This window comes from Gouania willdenowi, chromosome 11 (assembly GCF_900634775.1).
Source record: "Gouania willdenowi chromosome 11, fGouWil2.1, whole genome shotgun sequence".
NCBI classification, from domain to species: Eukaryota; Metazoa; Chordata; class Actinopteri; order Blenniiformes; family Gobiesocidae; genus Gouania; species Gouania willdenowi.
Window position 1 is genome coordinate 11,150,854 of NC_041054.1, and position 22,966 is coordinate 11,173,819.

General features: G+C 37.9%; 1 protein-coding gene across 2 annotated transcripts in view; it reads left to right on the forward strand.

Annotated features, from left to right (window-relative positions):
• pag1 (phosphoprotein membrane anchor with glycosphingolipid microdomains 1) overlaps positions 1 to 22,966 on the forward strand; it is a 52,698-nt gene that overhangs the window by 15,158 nt on the left and 14,574 nt on the right. Inside the window, exons 1-2 of one of the 2 annotated variants that reach the window (XM_028461962.1) lie at positions 18,215 to 18,236; positions 21,107 to 21,142. The gene's annotated coding sequence lies outside the window, so the exon portion shown is untranslated. Of the gene's footprint in view, positions 1 to 18,214; positions 18,237 to 21,106; positions 21,143 to 22,966 lie in introns of those variants that run through there. The other variant, XM_028461961.1, reaches the window with a different exon arrangement.

The following is a 22,966-nucleotide window of genomic DNA, read 5'->3' on the forward strand; positions in this document are numbered from 1 at the left end:
TCTATCAGCAGCAGTGTAACAACACAGTGTCACAGCAGCCCACACGGAGGCTGCAGTGGTGGCAGTGCGCACATGAACAAACAACACATACACTACAGAGTTCTAGTGTAACAATTACAAATCAATCATAATGTAAATCAAGCAGCAGTAAATACATTTCAAGCAGAAAAGTCACCAATTTCATCTTCTACTCCTCCAGACCATACACTATAAAAAAGACGGCGCTCCAGGCACTACCTTGCTATGAGCATTTCTGTGTTTTGGCCACGACGGAAGGGGGCGGGGGCTGTGAGCAACAGCTGTCAGACAGTCCATCAAACACAATCCTGCCTCTGATTGGTTCTTTTTGCTCGGTCGCGGTGCATTCTGGCAATCTGCCAAAGGCTGCAGGAGCAGCAGGAGGGACTCGGTGAGTCTGTTTTTTTTACACAAACTACTAGTTTCATGAAAAGCTGTCCTTACGTACTGACAGCTTTAGCAAATATGACAAAAAGTCACTTTTATAAAAGTTACGGCCTGCACCTTTAAGCATAATGCAATAATATTCATGTCTAGTATTTGACCTAAAGGATGGATGAACTTGCATCATTAAAAAAAAAAAATACCGGCAATAATATTATTAGGGATTTCTACATGACTATTTGTGAGAAAGGGTAAGTTTTGTGGAAAAATGTTATAGCAAACAATTTGTGATTAAATTCTTAAAAAATTAGCATAGAAATATTGCAGGGTTCCATATACCGGTATGTCAGATTAAATCATTTAATTTATGAATTTAGAAGAACAGAAATATTTGCAACTGAACCATCCAGTGCTAATGATGTTTACTTTGTAATTTTCATTTTGAACAAAATCCTCCCACAGGCCGAATAGAAAGCTTTGGCGTGCCGGATTTGGCCTACGGGCCTTGAGTTTGGAGGCCAAATGGCTTTTTTTCTTTTTTCTTTTTTTACTTTAAAAAGTTGGTTTTTTTGGTCCATGTCTTTTCCAATGTGGTACACTGCTGCATCCTTAACCCTTTTCTCCTGAGCGTCTGTCTTGTTGTATAGGACACTATGGGAAAATGAAGAAGCTGCTTCAGAGCCAGGTTTTCATTCTGCTGTGCAGTTTGGATAGAAACACACTGCTGAGACTCCAGTGTGTGTTTCCTCTGGAGATGTTGAAATATGTTTGTCCTGCTGCTGTAATTAGCAGACATTGCCTTCAGATAAACTTTACAGTGATCAGTGGTGGCTTTTCATCTGAAATCGACGAAGCCATCCAATTTCCACACGGCTGATTTGCGAGTAGGGACGTGAATCTTTGGGTGTCTCACGATTTGATTCGATTCCGATTCTTAGGGTCACGATTCGATTCAAAATCGATTGTCGTTTTAACCGATTCTCGATTCAAAAATTGATACAATGCAATGTGTGTTAAGGCAAATGATGGCATCAAAACAATACAGTTTGTATAAGATCATTTTAAATAAACTGATTCCAATGATGTAATCACACAAAGGCAAACTTAAGACGAAAGGTAACATTTATTCATGCTAAACAAATAAAAACACACTCCTTGTGCTGTCTATGTAATACATTGTAAGTTGGGGTCGCTGTTGTTTCCTGTTGGGATCATGTGATGGACTGTAATTGGAATTCTTCTTGCTTTATTGATAATAACACAAAGTTTAGGAATCTGAACATCTTTCATTAGTTTAATGTTGTCATATGACATACACATAGAGTACATCTCGAGTCCGCAGTGTGTTGGAGTGGTAAATTGTTTGCCTCTTAAATGTCTTTAATTTAAGTTAAGCTTTAATAAATTGATTTACACTGCAGCTAAAATAACATCTAATAATCCATTCTGAATGATCAGCACTTTATCTACACTGCAACTAACTACAATTTTGCCATTAATTATTAACCTAGCATCATTTTAGGTCTTCTTAATAATTTAGTATATTTGGGTTTAGGCTTTATGACAGGTGCACAATAGTAGGGCTGGGATGATATGCTTTTGTCCAGAATCCCGATGTGATTTGATCATGAAACTTGAGTGTGGATTCGACTTCTATTGTTCTTCTGATTCAGTTTGCGATTCGATAAAAACGATTATTGTGATCTCCGTATTTTCCTACACTAATAGAAATAAAAGACCAGTCACAGTCCCAAAAAACAATGCAGATCACAAGTCAGTCAGTTGGTCTGACATTTATTTCAGCTGCACATGATCACATATGCAGACATGGTCAAATAAATAATTTATTAAATAAATAGAAATTTTAAAGTTGATTCTAGGAAGAAATATACATTTCCCACCCTTACATAATACAAGGTATTCTTATTACTATCCATACATGTAAGTTGTGCCACCATGTGACTTGCAGGTGCCTGCACGTTTTACATTTTTGTTTTAGCTTCTAAAAGACAAAACAGTTTAAGGTTATATATATATATATTTTTTTTAAAGCAGAAGTTGTAGCCAAAAATAACCAAGGTCATCAAATACCATTTTGTACCTACAAACTGAAGTACAGGAAAGAAAACCTGCCCAGTAAGCAGATTTACCCTAGTTGGCTCCATGGGTTAGTGAGTCCCATATGTGCCGCTGGCTTTGAGTCCAGGTTGTAACACAACGCATGTCACAAACTACACCTTCTGCTTCTCTTTTCTGTGACATTCATAGTCTTTCCTCCATGAATGAATGTGGTACCCATTACAGAATCCTCTTATGGATCACCAGATCACTTGGTGAATCAATTATTCATGTGTATACACTGGAGTAGTGTGTAGCTATCATGCAAAAACACTTATTTTGTCATTTGTTGGACTTGAACACTTAACATCTGGCCTTTTTGAACATTGTCTTTTTCCAAAACAATCATTAGAGGATGAGGAAGAGGTTTAATGAGTTAACACTGACATCTGTTCTTCATCCCATCCTTTTTTTCTCATTATTTTGTTGTTTTGCTGGGACAGTGAAGGCTTTTAATATAAACCAGTGGTTACCTTCATTAAAGTATGCAAGATCTTTAAAGTCTAAGTTCAAGAAAGTAAAAGTAAAAAAAAAAAAAAAGCAGGATACGTATTTTGTTTATTGAATAACTAATTAAAAGTTAGGTACATCCTTTTGTTTTGAAGGCTATTTTGAACTTTAAAATGATTTTAAAGAGTAACTAAACCCAGAGGTTTTGGCTGACGTGTGTCGAGGCTGGAAGTTCAAAAAATGCCTTGATTATGGGCGGGGCTCCTGGAGCAGTTAAGACATTCCCAGTCTGAACTTTAAATTATCCAAAGAATAATCAATGCTACGCTAACTACCTACTCAATATTCACTATAATTCGATAGTCGCAATTCTCTCAATCCAACCTGCTCTCCAGAGATTGCAGAGTCGAGTTTTATTGGAGGGGCGGGGCCAACAATCCTGGTTTTTTAGTACAAAGTCATTAAAACATCACAAACCACCACTTTCAGCCAATAGCAAAATTTGACTGTAATTGTCGGGTTTAAAACCCATAGAGGACAGTCACTCTACCATTTTTACAACAATAATTAATTAATTGACTAAAATGTCAAGAGTTGGACAAGAATAAATCAACAACACTTCTTCATACTTTATACAGCTCTGAAGCTGTGATGTAAAGTGAAATTAACATAACATTTTCATTCCTTCTCGGTTTCAAGAGTACACACTTGGGAGCTCTAGCTTTTAGATTTGCTTGACCATTGATCAATGACCATTTATGTTAGAATGCGGGAGTGTCCGAGGCAAGGTATGAAGAGAATTAATCTGTGCAACTGGGCTGTGATTTATCAAGTGCGTGAATGTTTCAAATGTTTCTTGGCGCAGCACATTTTCAGATTTTTGGCGCACGCATACTTTTTGTTGACCTCAGGGACCTCGTTCTTCAGTCATTTTGAGGTTTTTAAGTCATTTTTTTAAGTTGGGTTTTAAGTTAATTTTAGTAGTAGCCGGTATCGGAAAAAAACTTAACCGATACCCAGAGGTGTAAAGAGTACTGATGTATCAACTCAAGTAGAAGTACTGTTACTTGATTGAAATTGTACTCAAGTACAAGTAAAAAGTAGCTCAATAAATAGTACTTAAAGTAAAAATTACTAGTTACTTTTACCCCTCCACGTTTATCTTTGGTAATAAATCTTGCCACGGTTCCCTTGCACACAGTAAACATCTCATGTATAAACTTTAAAAAGGACCAATTCTTGCACAATTGGAACTGCATTTATTTTCCACAAAGGCATCTGTATAAAATAAAAGGTGTTTGTCAAAATGTACAATTCTTTTTTAAATAAGAACAAAAAAAGTTGAGAATCACATACATTCTCCTACGCTAAAATAGCATTTCTTCACTCAAAACTACTACTTTATAATGCCCCCTTTCCTGCTTTCTTTGTATATTCTCCATAAAACAGGCAAGAACCTGCTGTATATTACCAATATGCTACCAGAACAATAACTGGCTCGTGAAGCTAAGCTTACGAACAACAGGAACTGTAGAACACGACTTGCAGAAGTCAAAACACAGGAAATTAGCTGCAGTTTCCTTTTACTGGTCTAGACGTGTTCCTAATTAATTCCCCCAATGTGGGGCTCTGATCAGCCTGTGAGTGTTACTGAAATATTTTGTTGGTGTTGCTTTGGAAGTGAAGCAGTATTTGACCCATTTGTGCCCCCCCAGGACTGTGTTAGTCCTACTGTAATCCCTCATCGACCCAGAAAGTCATCTCTAGAGCAGGTTGTTATGTGGGCCGTGAGCCTAATGATACGACAATGGTGTCATATGGTTTAGAAAGTGTTAATGTTGTTAATGTTGTTCTGAACAATAATGTAATATTTACCAGGAAGCATCAAGGAGCAGAGGTCTATCATTAGTGTGTAAGTGACCGATAAATGTATACAAAGCAACTGGGTTAAAGGTTGACGCCCCCTCATAAAACAAAACAAAGCCTGCGGATTACAGTAATGCGTGTGTATCTCCTCTGTGTTTGTGTGTGAAAAATGATACAGTAAACATTTAGAGTGTCGCGATCCGATATCAGAGCTACAGTATATCAGAAAAAAACCTAATATTGGATTATATAGGCCTGCATCTAAAACCTTCAATATAATGTATTGTTTTTATTGGATTCATTGATGTTATTTTTCAGGGTCTTCTAATATATATTTTTGTTTATTTTATTCCATTATAATGATATTCTTATGTTTAAGGTTACATTTCTGTAACACATTGGTTGATACTGAATGGGTCAATTTTTCTCCTACCTACTGTTCAGAATCAGAAAGTACATTTTAAAACATCCATCCATCCATTTTCAGACCCACCTATTCCTGTTTGTCAGGGTCGCGGGGCATTTTAAAACAGCACAAGGAATTTAACTTGGCAGTTGGTGCAAAGAACATGCGTACCAACACACCGAAGCAGCCATCTGCGGAGCCATCATACTTAGATGAAAAGTGGAAAACACAAGGTAAGGAGAGGGGAAAAAGGCAGGTCCCAAACTATGCTGCTCTTTTAGAGGGGGAAAAGTGTGAGACTAGGAAAAAAACTCCAGCACATAGAGGCACCAAAAACACAGTTTGAGTAATATCTAGGGATGTAACGATTAATCGTAAGGCAGTTAAAAATCGATTCATAGGTATAACGATTCACATCGATGCTGTGAAAATTGAATCGCAGTACTTTTTTTAACCAGCAAAGGGCGCTACCCAGAAGTGTTGGCGGCGAGCGAAATCTGCTACTACTTTCTTTCTGGCCGCCTTCTACTCTTAAACATATTCATAAATGATTCATTACCCCTTTAGCACCGAAATAATATCTGTAATATTACGTGAATATCTGTAAAAGTCACGTTTTTCCATTAGCTCTGTCTGCTAGCATAGCATCTCTTCTTCACTGCAAAATATCTGCATGCCAACCGACCACTGGGTTACCAGTGCCCTCTGCTGGTTCAAACAAATATCTGCCCTAAATACAGTAAAATTACTGTTTTTTTTTTTTTTTTAGTCCAATTGTTAAGGCACAAAATACATTTTCAGTTGCACTTTTAAAAAGAAAAATAACTATTATGCAGTTTTGTATTGTTTACTATAGAACCAGAATTTAAATAATAAGCTTCTTCTTCATTTGTATTATTCCTTTATTTATTTCATTCAAGATTTATTTTTAGTTAAATTGCTTTGTTTTGAATAGTTTATCAAGGGATTCTTTTGACAATGAAAAATAGTGTAGTATTTTCCTAAAAAAAATAAAGGAATATTTTTCAATCATTTATATACAGTCCCATTTTGTAAAATAAATCGTGAGAGAATCGTATCGTGAACCCAGTGTTGTGAATCGAATCGTATCGGGAGTTGAGTGAATCGTTACATCCCTAGTAATATGACTTGATTAAACCTTTTCTAACATTCCACATTACAATATAAGTAATAAAAGTATGGATGATTTGTGCTGATATTGTATGGGACCAATATTGTTATCTGCTAAAATGCAAGGCTGTAATATCGGTATTGTATCGGAAGTTAAAAAGTTATATTGAGACACCCTTAGTAAACATTGGATTCCAATTTTAAATCTAATCCAGTGGTTGGTCTAAAATCTTAACAAACCTCCCCATGAGAAACATGTAAAATGTATCAATCCATTTCAGGCCCCTCTAATTGTTTAATGTATTTATGTGACCTTTATTTTGAAATGCCATCTTAAGAAACCAGTGTTAGAGTAACAAAATGTTCCTTCGCATTTTAGTCTTTCCTCTTTAGTTGGCATAGAAATGGAACAATTCTGGATTTTTTTTTCTAGATAAGCTTATAGTAAGACATAGAAATGGAACAATTCTGGATTTTTTTTTCTAGATAAGCTTATAGTAAGACATAGAATGGAACAATTCTGGATTTTTTTTTCGAGATAAGGCTTTAGTAATGCATAAAAATGTAACAATTCTGGATTCATTAAGTTTTGAATAAGGTTATAGTAAGATATAAAATTGAACATTCTGGATTTTTTCCTAGTTATAATATATAGTTATAGTAAGACAAAAGAACTGGGATACTGCTGCATCTTTTCCTGATGTTCAGCTTAATTTCGCACACAGGATACTTAAGGATAAACAAAACGGCTGGAGGTTATATCCCAGAATAAAGCTGCATTCCTGCTTGGTCTCATGGGAATCTTCTGGAGGACAGTGTGTGATTTGAGTAGAGGACAATCCCAACAAACCGTAATAGCCTCTGGAGTGTCTTTTTCCACATGGAACCTTCGTCTCACGGCCTGTGATGAAGAACTTTGTGTGTGTGTGTGTGTGTGTGTGTGTGTGTGGCCTGTGTACATTCCACAAAATCCCCACGAGAATCCCACAATGCATCCTCTGCAAACTAGCTAACATTCTGTCCTCAGACCAATAAAGCATCCCTGTCTAAGAAACTAACATTTAGTCGTGCACACAATTCAAGTTTGTCGTGTGCTGCTCTCCCTCCCAGAAAACGCAGATATCTAGGAAACCATGTTACAACCAATTCTTTGTATCAGGCGAGCCGATTGCAGATGTTATTTTGTGCCCAAGCAGCTTAGGGCAGAATCTGCAATCTCTTCTCTGGCCCTGTTCACTCTGCTAAGTCTTCATCAAGCGATGATTGTATGCTCCTTGCTGTGTAAACGGCTTAGCTTCTCTATCTGGCTCATAAAAACGGATCGCGTGTTCTCTTATGTGTTGCGTTCTTGTTCTTAGTCAGAGTCTTTCTAGACATTCTCAGAAAAAAACCCCAAAGAAACATCTTCCCTGTGCTGATAGCTGGAGTCCCATTAGCTGTTATTCATAGACAAATTAGCTACTAAGCACCCAAGTCATAAAGACAGGCCATAATGGATGTAATTATGATATCATCAATTGTGTTTGACATGTAAGTCAGTGTGATAGAGGAGATAAAGGTGCCCATCAGTAGCAGTGAAGCAGTTCTGGAGCAGAGCAAAGTGGAGCTCTTGGAGAGTTTAAGTAGATACTACGGTAATAGGCTCATATGAGTTATAGTCATGGAGCAATAACAGTTAATGTGTGTGTGTGTGTGTGTGTGTGTGTGTGTGTGTGTGTGTGTGTGTGTGTGTGTGTGTGTGTCCATGCGTGAACATGTGTAGCTGGGCTTTGCAAGATCCGTAATAATGTCCAATAATGCTGCACAATTTTATCCTTGCATGCCAAATGGATTGTCCTGGTGTTCACAAACAACGGAATCCATCTTGTGCCGTTCCCATCTTTGCCTTTCGAAACCGAACCGAAACGGTTAGAAGCAATCATGAGGCAGTGTTGTGGTTTAGGGCGGGATATCCGGATGTGACAGAGGCAGAAGCGCCGAAGCAAAACTGGCGCATGCGCAGTAGCAGGGAGAGGAACTAGCTTGGCGACCGCTATTAGCATAGCTCCGAATCAAAATAGAAAGATGTTGATGCAGGAGGATGGTTAACGTGCTCTTAACTCGCATACTCGTGTTACAAAAACAGCAAAAGTCACTCAATGACATAATGACCGCAGCATTATTATCCCTAAAGAAAGTTTTCACCAGCGGAGCCTTGTTGTTGCTGTAGCAGCGTCTCTGCGACGCATGCCGTAGACGACATCATCATTTGTTGCCATGTGATTGGCTAAAACAAATCATGGTGGACAGGTGCTTTGCCCAATCAGCTTCAAGCATTCTGTTCATGTCCCTCCCTGGTTCCGAAAGGATTCGCCAGACACCGACCCAGATTGATATGGAGAACTTGAGTTAGAGGGAGGGGCTACACATCAATCTGGCTCTTGCCAGGTTGTCACTGTTTTAGCTCAAAACGAAATCCCTTATAACTTGATTTTCAATTTTTTTTTAAAAAATTCCCCTTTAAAAAAACAAAAAAACACATTTAATTATTGCAAGTATTTTCTTTTAATCGAAAAAGTGAAAATGAATGTCCATATTGGGAATAAAGTGCAACTTCAAAGCTTTTACAAAGAATGTTAAATCCCCCTGTCGGTTTGGTAAAATAACAACCTGCCCAACCAAAAATGAATCCCTCAGCATTTAAAGAAAAAAAAGAGAGAACCTTGCTTTAGAAAAAATAACCTCACACAAAATTCACATTTAGAAAAGAAGAAGTTATCACGTTAAACATGTGTTTGAAACTTGTTTTTCAGCAGTCTGTAAAGGGAGAGAGGCTTTGCCATGATTACACATGACTAAATGGGAAAATCGGTTTTCCAGTTTTGACTTTTTAAAAATTCCCCTAAATAAATAATCCAATTTCAATTTTATATCGATTAATCGTCCAAGCTTAAATGCCAAATATACACCCACAGCCTGCACTGACCAATGTGACAGCTGATCAGCTGTTCCCTGTCAGCTTTCAGAGTATCCAGAAGAATTGTATTTGTTCATAGTGATAACACAACATAAACAGCAGTGCAGTGTTTACTCTATGTTTTGCAAAAATGTTTGTTTTTTATTTCTTGTCCACTTTTCACATACATGTATTGATCTTTAAATAAGTTATGATCAGGGGTTTTGGTTCCTAATTTACCAACATTCAAAATGTAATTTAGGGTAATTCCGTACTGCACTTTAAAAAATAAAATAAAAAGTTACTTCAAATTATTAAATGTTGTTTTTTATTGTAAATAGTAGATGTGGTATCATGTTTTCTGTCATCAGTCAGTTTAATGTTTGTCTCGGACAATGGATGAAATTTAGCTATTGTGCTAACTGCAGCACATTTATGTTGACGCTGTTTGCTGACACGTTGATTAATTAATATGTCATGTCCTAATTCAAATAAATAAATAAATGAAATGTACAGCATTTTTCAAACAACTCAGAGCATACTGTAGTTCATCCACTTTTCCTCCCACAGTGCCATCACCTTTCTCTATCTTTCCACTGCACAGTTTCCCATTTAATCTAACAGCTACTGTATGTTAGGATGGATTCAAACAATCCTGTGAATGTGTCAGAATGGAAAAGTGTCTCTCCTCTCCTATTCTCCCACGTCTCACACCTTTATTCTCTCTCTGTCACTCTAATGTCAGTCCTCTCTATTGGATTGTCTCTCTCCTGGCAAATCTGTGAATGTTTTTTTTGTGTGTGTGTGTGTGCATCCTTGTGAATGTGTGCCAAAATAATAATCAACGCGGGTGTGTGACTGACAGCAGATTTTCTGCCACCAGCCAGCTTTCTGTTTACTGCTCGGCTGCACGTTCTGTTGGTTCATTTGGTTTTCAGCTCTCCCCTGGGAACCGCTGAGCTCATCCTATTAACTGATTTCTGAAGTGCTGTGGCAGCCACTTCCGCCTTTGTAAATAAATATTCGCCTGCGTTATACATTTATTATACATGCTCTTGCCCTCTAGCGCATGTAGCTGTTGAATGGTGAAGCCGCATGTTGCCAGAGGAGGCTCAGATGTGATTATGTTGAGTTTTTGGATTTAACGGTGCATTAAAAAAAAAAAAAAAAAAAAAAAAAAAAAATCTATGTGCATTGTTAGGCAAAAGCAAGCAGTAATAATCATGGGTCAGGCAGAAAATTGATTGAAAGCACAATACAGTTGGAGATATTGAATGGGAATGTTGATTTTCTAGTATAGAAACAATACCAACTACAAAAGTCTGAACTTGCATTTATCAAATTAGCTATCACACTTTACCTGCATCCACCCGTGGGGGATACAACGCCCGCACTTTCCTGAAAAACATAAATTCATCCCCTTCACTTTTTACAGAGGGATTCATTGTTGAAAATGTATTGGTCCAATTAGATTCATTGAATGGTGACGAAGCCAATCACAGCAAGCCATTTGACAAAGCTGCTGTTCCATGAAGGTAAACAGAGTTAACAGCGATGAGTAAAGTGTAAGTAAAGTGACAAAAAAATGAATAATAACTGGCAAAAAATGGTCCAAAAGGAGCAAAAATGTGGCACGAAAAGAGTGAAGAGTGATTAAAATGTGCCAAAATCAGCCGAGTGGCAAAAAAAAAAAAAAAGAGAGAACAGGTAAAATCTGGCAAACGATAGTGAAAAAGGGCAAACATTTGGAACAAAAAGTGGCAAAATGTAGGAAAAAAGAAAACAAGAAGCTTATTTGGATGAAAAGTGTCAAAAATGGTTAAAGAATCTACAAAAATTGGATGAAAGTGTCAAAAAGAACGTGCAAAAATTGACAAAAATTAGGAAAAAGGGATATTTATTGGCAAAAGTGGGACAAAGGAAGTTGCAAAATGGCCAAAAAAAACATTTCTTCCTTTTAAGGTTTTCTGGGGAATAATAATTCAATTCAAGCCACATGTTGAGTATCATTGACTTAATAACGGCTTCATCATGTTTTAGTAAATTCATTTAGTAAACTAAATTGGGAGTCGACGGCTGCCCTACCCTTAGAACACCCTCACTTTAAAAATCACTGCTCCACTCCTGCCTGCATCTATTTTGTAGAAAAAACAAGGAATAATCTTTTGCTTGTAAAGTGAGAAATATGAATGACTATATTTTATAATCTTACAGAGTTGCTTGTGTGTGTTGCTGTTTGGATACATCCATGTCTGCAGATTTCTGCGTGGATGTTGTTTCTCGCCCGACGCACCCTCCCCCCCCTCTCGCCCTCTTCCATCCATCCTATAGGGGTTGCCATGTATGCTCAGCTTCAAAATCCCTCCCAGCTGCCCCCCCCCCCAACTGTCCGCCTCACCCCCAGCTGCTGTCTCTGATTGTAGATGTGCCCTTTGAGTCTCTGCAGGCTTCCATATTTTACCATATCTTTGCAGACTCGGAGACGTGTTGATTGTAGGATGGTTCGGGGGGGGTGGGGGTTGATTCTGAAGGACACCGTACAGACAGGTTTTATACAAAGGGTGACCATAATTGAGCAGAAATGTAAGAACGGTGAAAACTCCATTCCATACATTGCAGGGAATGTTAAGGGTTTTTTTTGTTTTTTTTTTACTTCTCCAACTGAATAACACTAGAATAATAAAAGCAACAGTTCACGGTCCAACTGCCAAGGTTATGAAATCTAAAAATGTGTAGTTAGGCTGCAGAGTGGATAAAAACCTAAGAGTATACTATTCAATGAATAGAAAAAAAAAGCAAACTGTGTCCTTTAAAATTGCAACTGTAGCAGCTTCAGGTTTTACTAGAACTTGCATTTTTAAATAAAAAATGACTTTATATTGGTTTCACTACAGTAATATACATTGCTTTATCCTCATTCAAAGGGCCAAAGTTGAAAAAGTTATGTTTACTCCCTCCCTTGCTATTCCACATTTTGTATAAAGTGAGCTCCAACCGGGTGAGTTGGATTTTTCCGCCTTATGTCATAAAGCGGAAACTCCTCCTCCTGACAATCCTGGCTCCTCCTACCCTATAAGAATGTGAGCTTCTCCCTCTCAAATCACCTCGCAGCTAAAACAAATATGGCGAAGCAGGTTAATATCACAGTTAATGTATTTACATTCAGTATTTAGATAATCTAGTATATAGATAAACCAAAATGCATGCTCGCAATCAGTTTCAATTTTAGTAGCCGTTATACCGCCTTGTATTACCTTTATGGGTTGATCTGACGTGTTTGTGACCCAATGCAACATAGTGGTTGGACAAAACAATGGACTATCATCTTAGATGGACTATTTCTGTGGTCAGAAGAGGTGAGGAGGAGAAGGAAGACTGTTTACGCCTAAAAACAGCCTGTTTTTAGGAGCGGTCTGAAAGTGACTTTTCATCAGAGGGCTAAAACCCTGGAAAACAGGCAAGTTTGGTGAAATTAACCTCAAATACTATGTTGTTGGGGTTCGTAGAACAAATGGAGATGGGTGAAAAATGGAATAATACTGAACCTTTAATGAGACCTCACTTGATTAGTGACAAACACTGAAGTAAAAAGCCCATCTCGAGATAGGGATAAAGATTGATAAAGCTGGGAGTTTTTATGAAAAAGAAGGATGACTAAAAGGGTCACCGTCCCGATGCACAGGGTGATACTAAAAACATCTCAACGGATATGAAGTATCACTTAAAAATGTTGCTACATCAGCCTTAGCCTCTCTCTACTTTAAAATGCACACCTGCAGCCATTAGCAGGCCGCGCTTTCATCTTCAGCACAGCAGGATCACTTTGGTGCAGTGGGGCCACAGGAGCTGTGGAGGGTCAGACCTCATACCTCTCATCCTGTCTGGGTGTCTCATAAACCCACCCCTGCTGTGATTGGAGCCATGTAAAGATGGATCACATTTCCATTCAAGTCTCTTATGTTCTCCCTCTCTCGCTCTCACACACAGGCGTACACACCTCTATTAATTCCCTCTGCTGCCCTGGGTTTTTCTCCAAAGGGTTGGTGTCACAGGAGGCGATAAATGAAATGCTACGTGAACATTTTTAGAGACACAGCAGCACAAGCAGCTCTAAGGCGTGGCAATGGCAACGAGAACCGGGAAAAGGAAGAGTTGCGTCGTGTTGATGGTTCTAAAATACATCGTGCGTGCATGCTAATATTTGCATGTGTCCGTGTCTTATTGGTTCATTTGTCTGCAGGCATCTGTTGCATCCCATTATTAGGCTCCACACTCAATGATCTAAATGGATTAATACACAAATCCAAAACCCCATGCTTCCTTTTCCCCTTCCACACGGATAATCCCTTTATCTTGGCAGCTATTCAAATAGACTATTGCCACTGAATAATGATGTGCTTTGTATCTACTCTGCTCATGCTCATCTTTATGTCAAGGTGACAATAATAGAGAAATTATATGCATGGACACCGTGGATGACTAAGAGTTGATCTGAATGTATAGCTTAGTGCGCTTTCAAAGACAGACTTAAACAGACTTTACGTCTTCTTCCCACAGGTACACAGCTCATCTCTCAGTACGTAGCCCCACCCTGGATTTAACTCCAGAAGGTCACTTACAACGTGACAGACAAATCCTAAAATCATTACACCAATCCCCTTTTTTTTTTTTTTTTTTCTACGTCTGCATTTCCATATTTATAAGACAGGCTTGGCTGCATTGTTTAATCACTCTGAATTGCTTTGCCAGACAATTACTAAAGCCTATTGTTTTAGTGTTTTATTATTAGCCAAGTGGCGGCGCAGTCACAAAGCTAATCACTTTTTCGAAAATGATGGAGGGCATTTTCATTATGGAGTGTAGAGAAGGAAATATTTGCTGTTATAACGTGACAAAAATAAGTGGTTTGCACTTTGTTAGATTTTTTTAATTAACCACTGTTTGCTAGCTTAACAGATTGAGGAATAAGTGATTGGGAACTTGTAATACGGCATACGCAGGGGGGCAGCTCAATCTGGAAGCTGTGGCTGGGAGTTGTGCAAAGGCCGCATATAAAAGAAACTGAATTAAAACATGGCATATGCTGATTTACACTTAAACTGCAAGCTGTTCTATTTTCGTACCGCCTTCTTCACTTACTTAAAGGAATTTTCTTTTTTTTTTTAATCTGTCAACAAGTATTTATTGTCTTTAATAGTCTCTCTTTAAGATGCTGTAGGTTTGAATAGTCCAGTCATGTGACTTTGTTGTTGTCCAACAACATATTTGCACGTGTAGGTTTTCCCTCCATCATTAGGTGTGACATTAAGGCTTGATAGTGCTAATTAGAAGCAGTTTGATACTTGTGAACTAAAGCCGTAATGCTTGAAAATCTTTTTTAAACATGAAGCTATTCATAGCGCATCCTTTTTTGTCTCAAGTACCCCTTTCTCTTATTTCGGAATCTAAGTACCCCCTTTGTCCGACTACAACATTTTGCTTAGAAAACTATTTTTATTTAAAAACTATAGAGCATAATGATGGAATGAACTAGTGATAACACACATTTTAAAGAATCTCATTTTGTAAAGTAGTGAAAAGAAACAGTATTTAACACAGTGGTTCCCAACCTTTTTGGGATTGTGACCCCATTTTGATGTCAAGAATTTCTGGCGACCCCAAATAAATTTTTTTGTAGAATTAGTTTAGTGACAAAGTGAAAGTATAGAAACAGCTGTTTTCATTTCTAAAAAAATTCAAAAATGTATTTAAATTTGTCAGAAATTTCAGGCGGCTCCATTTAAACTCCAGGCGGCCCCACATGGGTTCCTGACCCCAATGCTGAAAAACACTGATTTAGTGGCTCCTGAATACATTTATTTCTATAGTTTTTATCATTTCCGTTCATCTCGAGCCTGGGGTGGGACATTTTATTTGCTAATTTTCCTCTCTCTCTCAAGTAGACTCTGTAGTGCCATTGCATACCACTAGGGGTACACGTCGTACCCCCATTCGAGAAACACTGCTTCAGTTCATCCTTGCATTTTTGGCTCGGTAACACTTGGAAAGACATGTCTGCAAGTCGAGAGGAAACGAGAAGTGGAAGTGAAATTGAAAGACTTTAAGATGGCGAATATTAATAATTAGAGTAGGTTTGTCTCCCACACAGACAATTGTTGTGTCAAATTCATCCACAGATCATCTGATCATGTAAATGAATGCCTGATTACAACACAAAATACATACTGTAGCAGGAGGGTGAGGTGAACGGTACAGTGTGTGCCATGGTCGTTTTGTTCCGATAAAGCTGCAAACTTCCTCAAGAGGACTGTCACCGCAATTAGTGCAAAAAGCCAGCGGTGATGCAGCTAATCCATTAGCTAACAGCAGAGTGTTCATGTTAGGCTTATTACAGCTGCTTCAGCTCTGCTACAGGAAAACATCCACTGGCCTTTCAAGACTTTGAGGGTCATCTGAGAAATGGTAGAATTACAGTAAACCTTACATGTAAATTGGCTGAAGGGTGCCCTACATTAACCGGAAGCAGATTTTATACACATGTGTTTACTTTACACAATCCCCACACCAATACACAAAGGCCTCTGTGGAGCATAATGGCTCGAAAAGGTCAGAAGGGGTCAGGGAACGCTCAGGGAAAGGCAACATTTGTCATTTATGGTGAAGAGATGAGACACATGTGGACATTTGTGTGGCTTTGCAGCTGGTCAGGATCCAAGAGGGCATTGAAGTCATGTGACTCACTGGACTGTGGTTAGAAAGGGAGAAGCATCAAGAGGCCAAGTATGTAAGGTCAGGGTGTTTTCTTTTCTCTGCAACAACAGTTGTATTGTGCCCGACTGTTGTGTTTTCTCATGTGTCAGACCATTGCAAACGCTCCTGAAATCTGAGATACTTGCTGTGTTCTGCGGTCCCATTCCTCTGTGCGTAAATCGTGATAGAACGCTAATATCTGTAATACAATATGGGACGGAAACAAGAAGGCCCTGCTGAATTATGCAGTTTCAATTTTACCATTTAGCCAGGATGGATCAATTTCTCCAGCTCAAATCATTAACCCTAAGGATGGCCAGTGTTACCATGGAAACACTGATCCCCCCCTTGTCAGAGAAACCTGTTTTTATTCCACTGAGTGCTGCAGACACACATGCATACAGACTAATTGATCTGCAGATGATTTGTGAGTTAGATTTTTGAGAGCTGGAGTTTAAAATGTGAAACACTCCTGTTGCTGCTCGCTCACCCCGCAACCACACGCACACACACACACACACACACACACACACACACACTTCTAATAATGTCATAGTTGCAGGTTCCTTTGATGCACAGTGATGTATTTGGTGCAATGGGGTTTTGTTTGGGTGTCTGCAGGCGCTTCTGTGCATGTATTTGTTGAACCGCATCATTGTCTCTGTCAGGAAGGGGGTCCCTCTGCACTGCAGTCTGTGAGGAGCTGTAATTTATCAACCAATGTGCGACTGGGTGTGTACGTGTGTGTGTTTGTTTGTGCAGAGTGTGTGTGTGTGTGTGTGTGTGTGTGTGTGTGTGTGGTTCAAGGACTTTATTTTCTGCATCAGACTTTCCTTTAGGGTCTCCTTCCTCCACCCAAATCACTTCATCTGCAGTCTATCTTGCTCCCCCCATGTTTACACTTTTGATCTGCTCTTCCCTCTTTGCACACCCTTATACTCTCGCCCCTCCCCTGATCCAGCCCAACCCCCCCTACTATCCAAATGGCCCTCGGGGTCAGGACACAAGATGCTCATTTCTGTGTATGTGTGTGACTCTTTATGGTGCCGTCATGCTCATTGTGTTTCTGTTTGGATGATTTCCAACTGTTGGCATGCATTGTTGGTCATTGTCAGTCGTTTACATATATTTCTGTCATTTCTTTACGTTTTTTTAACTTCTTTATAATTGTGTGGCTGTGTTTCCATTACAGTTTTTTGCAAAATAAAAGCAATATGTCAAAAGTTTCGACAAAGTATAATTGCGCTTTGAATGTATGTCCATTGAAGGTTGTTTTGGGCAGGAGCCTCGTAACTCCTCGTGAAATCTCATCCTGCGAGACTTTGCTGCAGGAAGATGGACTGCTCATAACATTTTGTATTCCTTTGTTGTTTCCTGTCTAATGTGGCAGTAATATTTGTAAAGTATAATGCTAAGATATGTTTCAGTCTCCTGTTTACGTGAAACCGTGCCATTCTGTGATGTGTAATTCCGGAAAAAGTGTTTCCGTTGCGCGGAATTCCTCCTCGTGAAAGCATAAAAGCTTTTTAGCGATATTTCAGTGTTGAAATTCAGGCGTTTCCATTATCAGTTTTTATTGCGCTATTTTTAGATGTTGCGCATTTTCAAAGGTAATGGAAACGCAGCTGTTAGCCAAAGTTCTTTCTTTTCTAAAAACTACCTAAGGTTATTTATTATTGTATAAATCTCCACAGTCCTAATTTGAGCTGCTTCCTGGGGCTCATTTCCCCAGCAGCAGTCAAACTATAAACCTGTATACAAGCACCCAAAGGATTCTCACACGCTGCATAACTCCAAGAGCATCCAGGGAAATTATGGCAGTGATTTAATTGAAGGGAGTAATTTTTCTTTAACAGCTTGTCTGACAGATGAAACTCCCTCACACGCCTCGCCGGAGGCCAGGTAGTGTCTGCTTGCAGAGCCTGCAGGGATCACATTTGATGCTTCGGCCCCTTGGCTCTGGTTCTCTCTCTCTCTCTCTTTGTCTCTGCTTATGTGTGTACAGTTTGTGATGGTAGCTTTGGGATTTCACCATTAAATTCCCAAAATGCATGTTTTTTCAGTGACATTAAATATCTGGTTTTCCGATCCATAATGGGATTTTAAAATACATATTAGCCTGGTTACTGTCGAGGGATTATTCTCCCATCAGAAGGTTGGCAGACAAATGCTAAGATGGTACGTGTCGTGTTGAAGTATTCATGGAAAGACATTAAACCCTGTTTTTTGTGAATGTGTAACAGCTACAGATACTATGAAATATACAAGTTATGACGATATAAAGAAATCTATTTATACCAGTGGTTCCCAAACACTGGTATAAATGGTTACAGGAGCACATTGCAGGGGGTACTTGTGAAGACATAACAATTACCAGTTAATTTAAAAATAATCAAGAAATGTTCCCAGTTCCTTTTTAGGCTTTTTTTTCTTTTTGACAAATTCACCAAAAGCTAACAGTACTATTGCTCAATAAATTACTATATTTTCTTGTAATTTATTGAAACAGGATTTTCAGATCTTGTAGAAGTCATTTTTATCACACTTCTGACAATAGGAGACAATAATTAGCTACATTTTACCAAGGTAGACCATGTTTATCCCCTTCCACACAAAGTGGATGGGGATAGGTTTGAGCCCCGTCCGTCTGTGCGTCCTTCCGTCCGAGTTAAAGGGGACAGCTTTTCTCAGAAACCGTTTATGATAAGATAACCAAATTCGGTGTGTGGCTTCAGGGCATCAATACCTTGATGGAGTTCGAAAATGAGAAGCGCGCAAATATTTTTTCTGGATTTATTGCCCTTGTTCTGTTTTTTGTACTCTGTTCGAGGTATTTTCAAAGGGGACAAATTTTCTTAGAAACTGTTTAAGATAGGATAACCAGATTTGGTGTGTGGCTTCAGGGTATCAATACCTTGATGGAGTTCGAAAATGAGAAGTGCGTAATTTTTTCTTCCAGTGTTATTGCCCTTGTTCTGTTTTTTTACTTCGTTCGAAGGTATCTTCAAAGGGTACAGCTTTTCTTCGAAACCATTTAAGATAGTTAGTCATTTTATATTTATTATTATGTATACATGGAAGTTCTTTGATTTAGGACATTTAGGAAAATGTTGTGAGTTATAATGACAACCAATCTGGCGGGGGATGTTGATGACTATGTCTTTTTGTTTATTATTGAAATAATCACATAAAAATTGCATAGTATTTAAAAATAAAAATGAATTCCACTCATTGTTTGAATTAGTAGATTAAGCCTTAGGGAACCAATGTTGGAGACACTTATTTATTTCTTTTTACCACAATGGATGAAGTTAGCTTTTCTACAATAATGACAGGAACAAGTATTTTGATTCCCAGTTTAGCTAGAAAAAAATCCACATATGTCAAACAGGATTCTCATAGTCATGATAGTCAGTGGTTCTCAAACTTTTTTGGCTAAGTACCCCCTTTCTCTTATTTCTGAATCAAAGTACCCCCTTTGTCCCACTAAACCATTTGGCTCAGAATTCTATGAAAAAACATAGTGATGGAAATAATAAATCCCATTGTAAATAAATAGAATGAAACAGTATTTTTTGCTTAATGAATAATGTTTTTATATTAATTTTTTTTTATCGTTTCCAGTCATCTCCCACCTGGATTGTGACCAAGACTGACCTTTGTATTTTCAGTTCATGTTCTAATCAAGATCATTTCCATCATCACTATTATGACTATCATTTTAAACTAAAAATAAATATTATAAAACTTTGTATTTTAATGTTTTCGTTAGTTAATTGTACACTTTCTCTCTCTAGTACCCCCTGGAGTGCCATCGCATACCTCCATTTGAGTAACACTTGTCATAGTGACATCAAACATTTGCAGTGACTAAATATGACAGCTGATTAGTTGTTCCATGTGAGCCTACAAATGACAAATTATATTCTTTATTAATAAAATACATAATATTATGTTTAGTTTTGTCGGTAGTTGTCTGAGGGTTCAATTGACATTGTTTTCTTACTTTTTACTGTAAATTACAACTTAAAAATAATTCAGCAAAGCAGTAACTTGTTATATTTTAATGAATTACATGGATTAAAACCAGAACACAGACCCATCACCTCCAGGAAACCTCTGTACATTTCCTACATTATTTTTGCTCCTCATCACCATGAATAGAGTTGATGGTTAGAGGCAAATGTTGCCATGGTGACTCGGAGCTGGGACGAGCAGTAATTATTCAGGTTTAAGTGCCAGCCGACACACAGCGGAGGATAGTGAGGATAGTGACACCCAGACAGGAGCTACCTCTGGAATCAGGAGGTTTTTTTTTTTTTTTAATTAACAGATACTTTTGTTCTTGAATCACTACATTTCTTTGCAGAGTAGTGTATAAGGATGAAGGTCAGTGTGTACTGACTCAGGGTTTTTTTTAGATTTATAGCTGAAAAACCGACCCTTAGGAGGTGTGTGTTCATGATGTAAAATATGGTGGTGATTACAGCTGAGGTTATGTGTTTGTTATTACCCTCTCAGATGCAGGATTTGGCAACGGTACAGATTGTATATGCATGAGGGTGTGTGAGTGTTTGTGTGCATAAAATGTACAATACAAAAATAGTAGGGCTGTGCGATTAATGGCCAAAATGATAATCACGATTATTTGTAATCAATTTTGTAATCACAATTATATTCACAATTATTTATCATGTTTTGAAAAAAATCTGTTTTTAATACTTTTATAAACAAACAATGTGTGTACAGTTTACAGTGCAAAACTACACTTTAAATAAGAATTATAATTAAAAACAAAAAAAACAAGAATTTAAAATGGACCAAAAGCTAACTGAATAAATACACTATTACAGAGTGTAGAGGCCTTAATTTAAATGTAAAAATTGCTGATCATCAGGTTAATTTAATTGTGGCAACCAAAATCGTGATCACGATTAAAATTTCATTAAATGTGCAGCCGTACAAAAAAATGTTGTATATTGAATTGCATTGATCCCTTCGTGCTTGCTTATCAGACACTGATAAACTGACTATTTTCTCTCTTGCAGGCGAGGCCGACCTGACTAATCATCCAAGGCATCAAGGTAAGACATTGTTCAACTGTTACACAGAATACAAAGTCAACAAAAAAAATGACGCAGGTGTATTTCCTCTTTTTTTTTTTTGTTGTTTTTTAAAGTAGGTAAAGTTCCCTTTAAAACGTCTTGGTTCCTTGAGCTTGCATAGTCTTTCCCCAGCTCCCACACTCCCCCAGATACATTTGCATAGTTGAGCAAAGAAGCACAATGGAGTTTTTCATCGCAGGCCTCTGAATACTCAGAAAACCTTTATCCCAGACCGGAGTTTGGCTCACAGAGAGTAAATGTTAACTCTGATTGAAAGGAAAATAGAGGGATAGTCCTGTATGATCGTGACCTTTTTTTTCCTATTCACTTTTGCATTTCCATGTGATCGTCTATACTGCACTTTGCTTCTCAGTCTCACACAAATTTAAACCACCCACCCTGATCTCTGCTGATGTTGAGTCCCCCCCCCCTTGAATCCACACTGGGCCCGTAGTTTACAGATAAGATCAGGAGGTTCCATCAGTTCAGTGAAGCTTAACTTTAGCTGATGGAGACGTGAGGAGCCTCCTGATGCTGTGCTCAGAGCTCAGCCACCAGCTGTGGAGATGTGAGGGTCACTGCAGCAGACTGAGATGGATCTGTCTGACTCTGCACTGCAAGGAACACGCTTTCCTCTTGTGCCACCTGCTGGTCAAATAGACTTTAAAACGACTCATTGATTTTTAATGTTTTTTCACCTGCTTGTATAATAAATGCTTGTGGAATGTGGAATGCAAGAATTGTAGTGGAAAAGCAGCGTAAGAAGAGCTCCTTGACGTAATTTTTGAATGACTTTACCTCAGTTTAGTTTTTAGAGCTACTGTTTAAGGCAGGGTTTCAATTTGTATTTATATTTTTCTATTTCTATATAGCTTCTATTATTGCATTGTTTATTTTATCTTCATTGCACAATTTTTCGGATGTCTTTTGGGTTTTCTGTGTGTTGCCTTCTGATGACTTTTTTTAATTGCGCTTTCATGACAGTAAAATTTCCCCACTGCACGATTAATAAAAATACTCTACTAAAGATACTCCCAAACTTTTAGTGCCCAAGGCACACCAACGGACAAGTAATAATCTGAAGTCACACCTATTGTGGAAAAATAGCCTTTATAACTGGTGTTTTCACTCATATCATTTACAATATCTGTAAATGTGCAGAATTATTTACTAATGCCAAATAAAATGTTACAATGACAACTATATTACTCATGAAATATTTATTAACTAAATATTTAAAAAAAAATGTTTGCCTTTGTATTATATAAATAAGTGTCACAAAATCCCACGGCACACCAATGTGCCGCACACCGTTTGGGAACCACTGCACTTTACTCTACTAAAGATACTCTACTCTACTCTACTCTACTCTACTCTACTCTACTCTACTCTACTCTACTCTACTCTACTCTACTCTATTTCCAAGCCTGGGGACTGTTTTCAGCTTGAGGAAAACTTGCAAGAAAATCCGTGATCTTAAAGCAAATGTTATAGTTTTTTAGTAACAGCTTTTGGCAACAAAAAGTTTTGGACCTTTAGTCTTAGGATCTGTAATGCACATGAATATATGAGAAAAACAGTTCATAATATTGTTAAAAATGCACTTACCATTGAAAAAAAAAAAAAAAAAGTTTTGTTGAATTGTGAATATTATTTTGTATTTAAGGATCGTAATTGGAATGAAATAATAAAACTGGAGAAACCACAGCAATAAACATGAGCAATCCACTACTACAACAACACAAATAAATACAACTACAAAAAAAGATAAATTAAATTTCAGCTTATTCCAAAAACTGAATC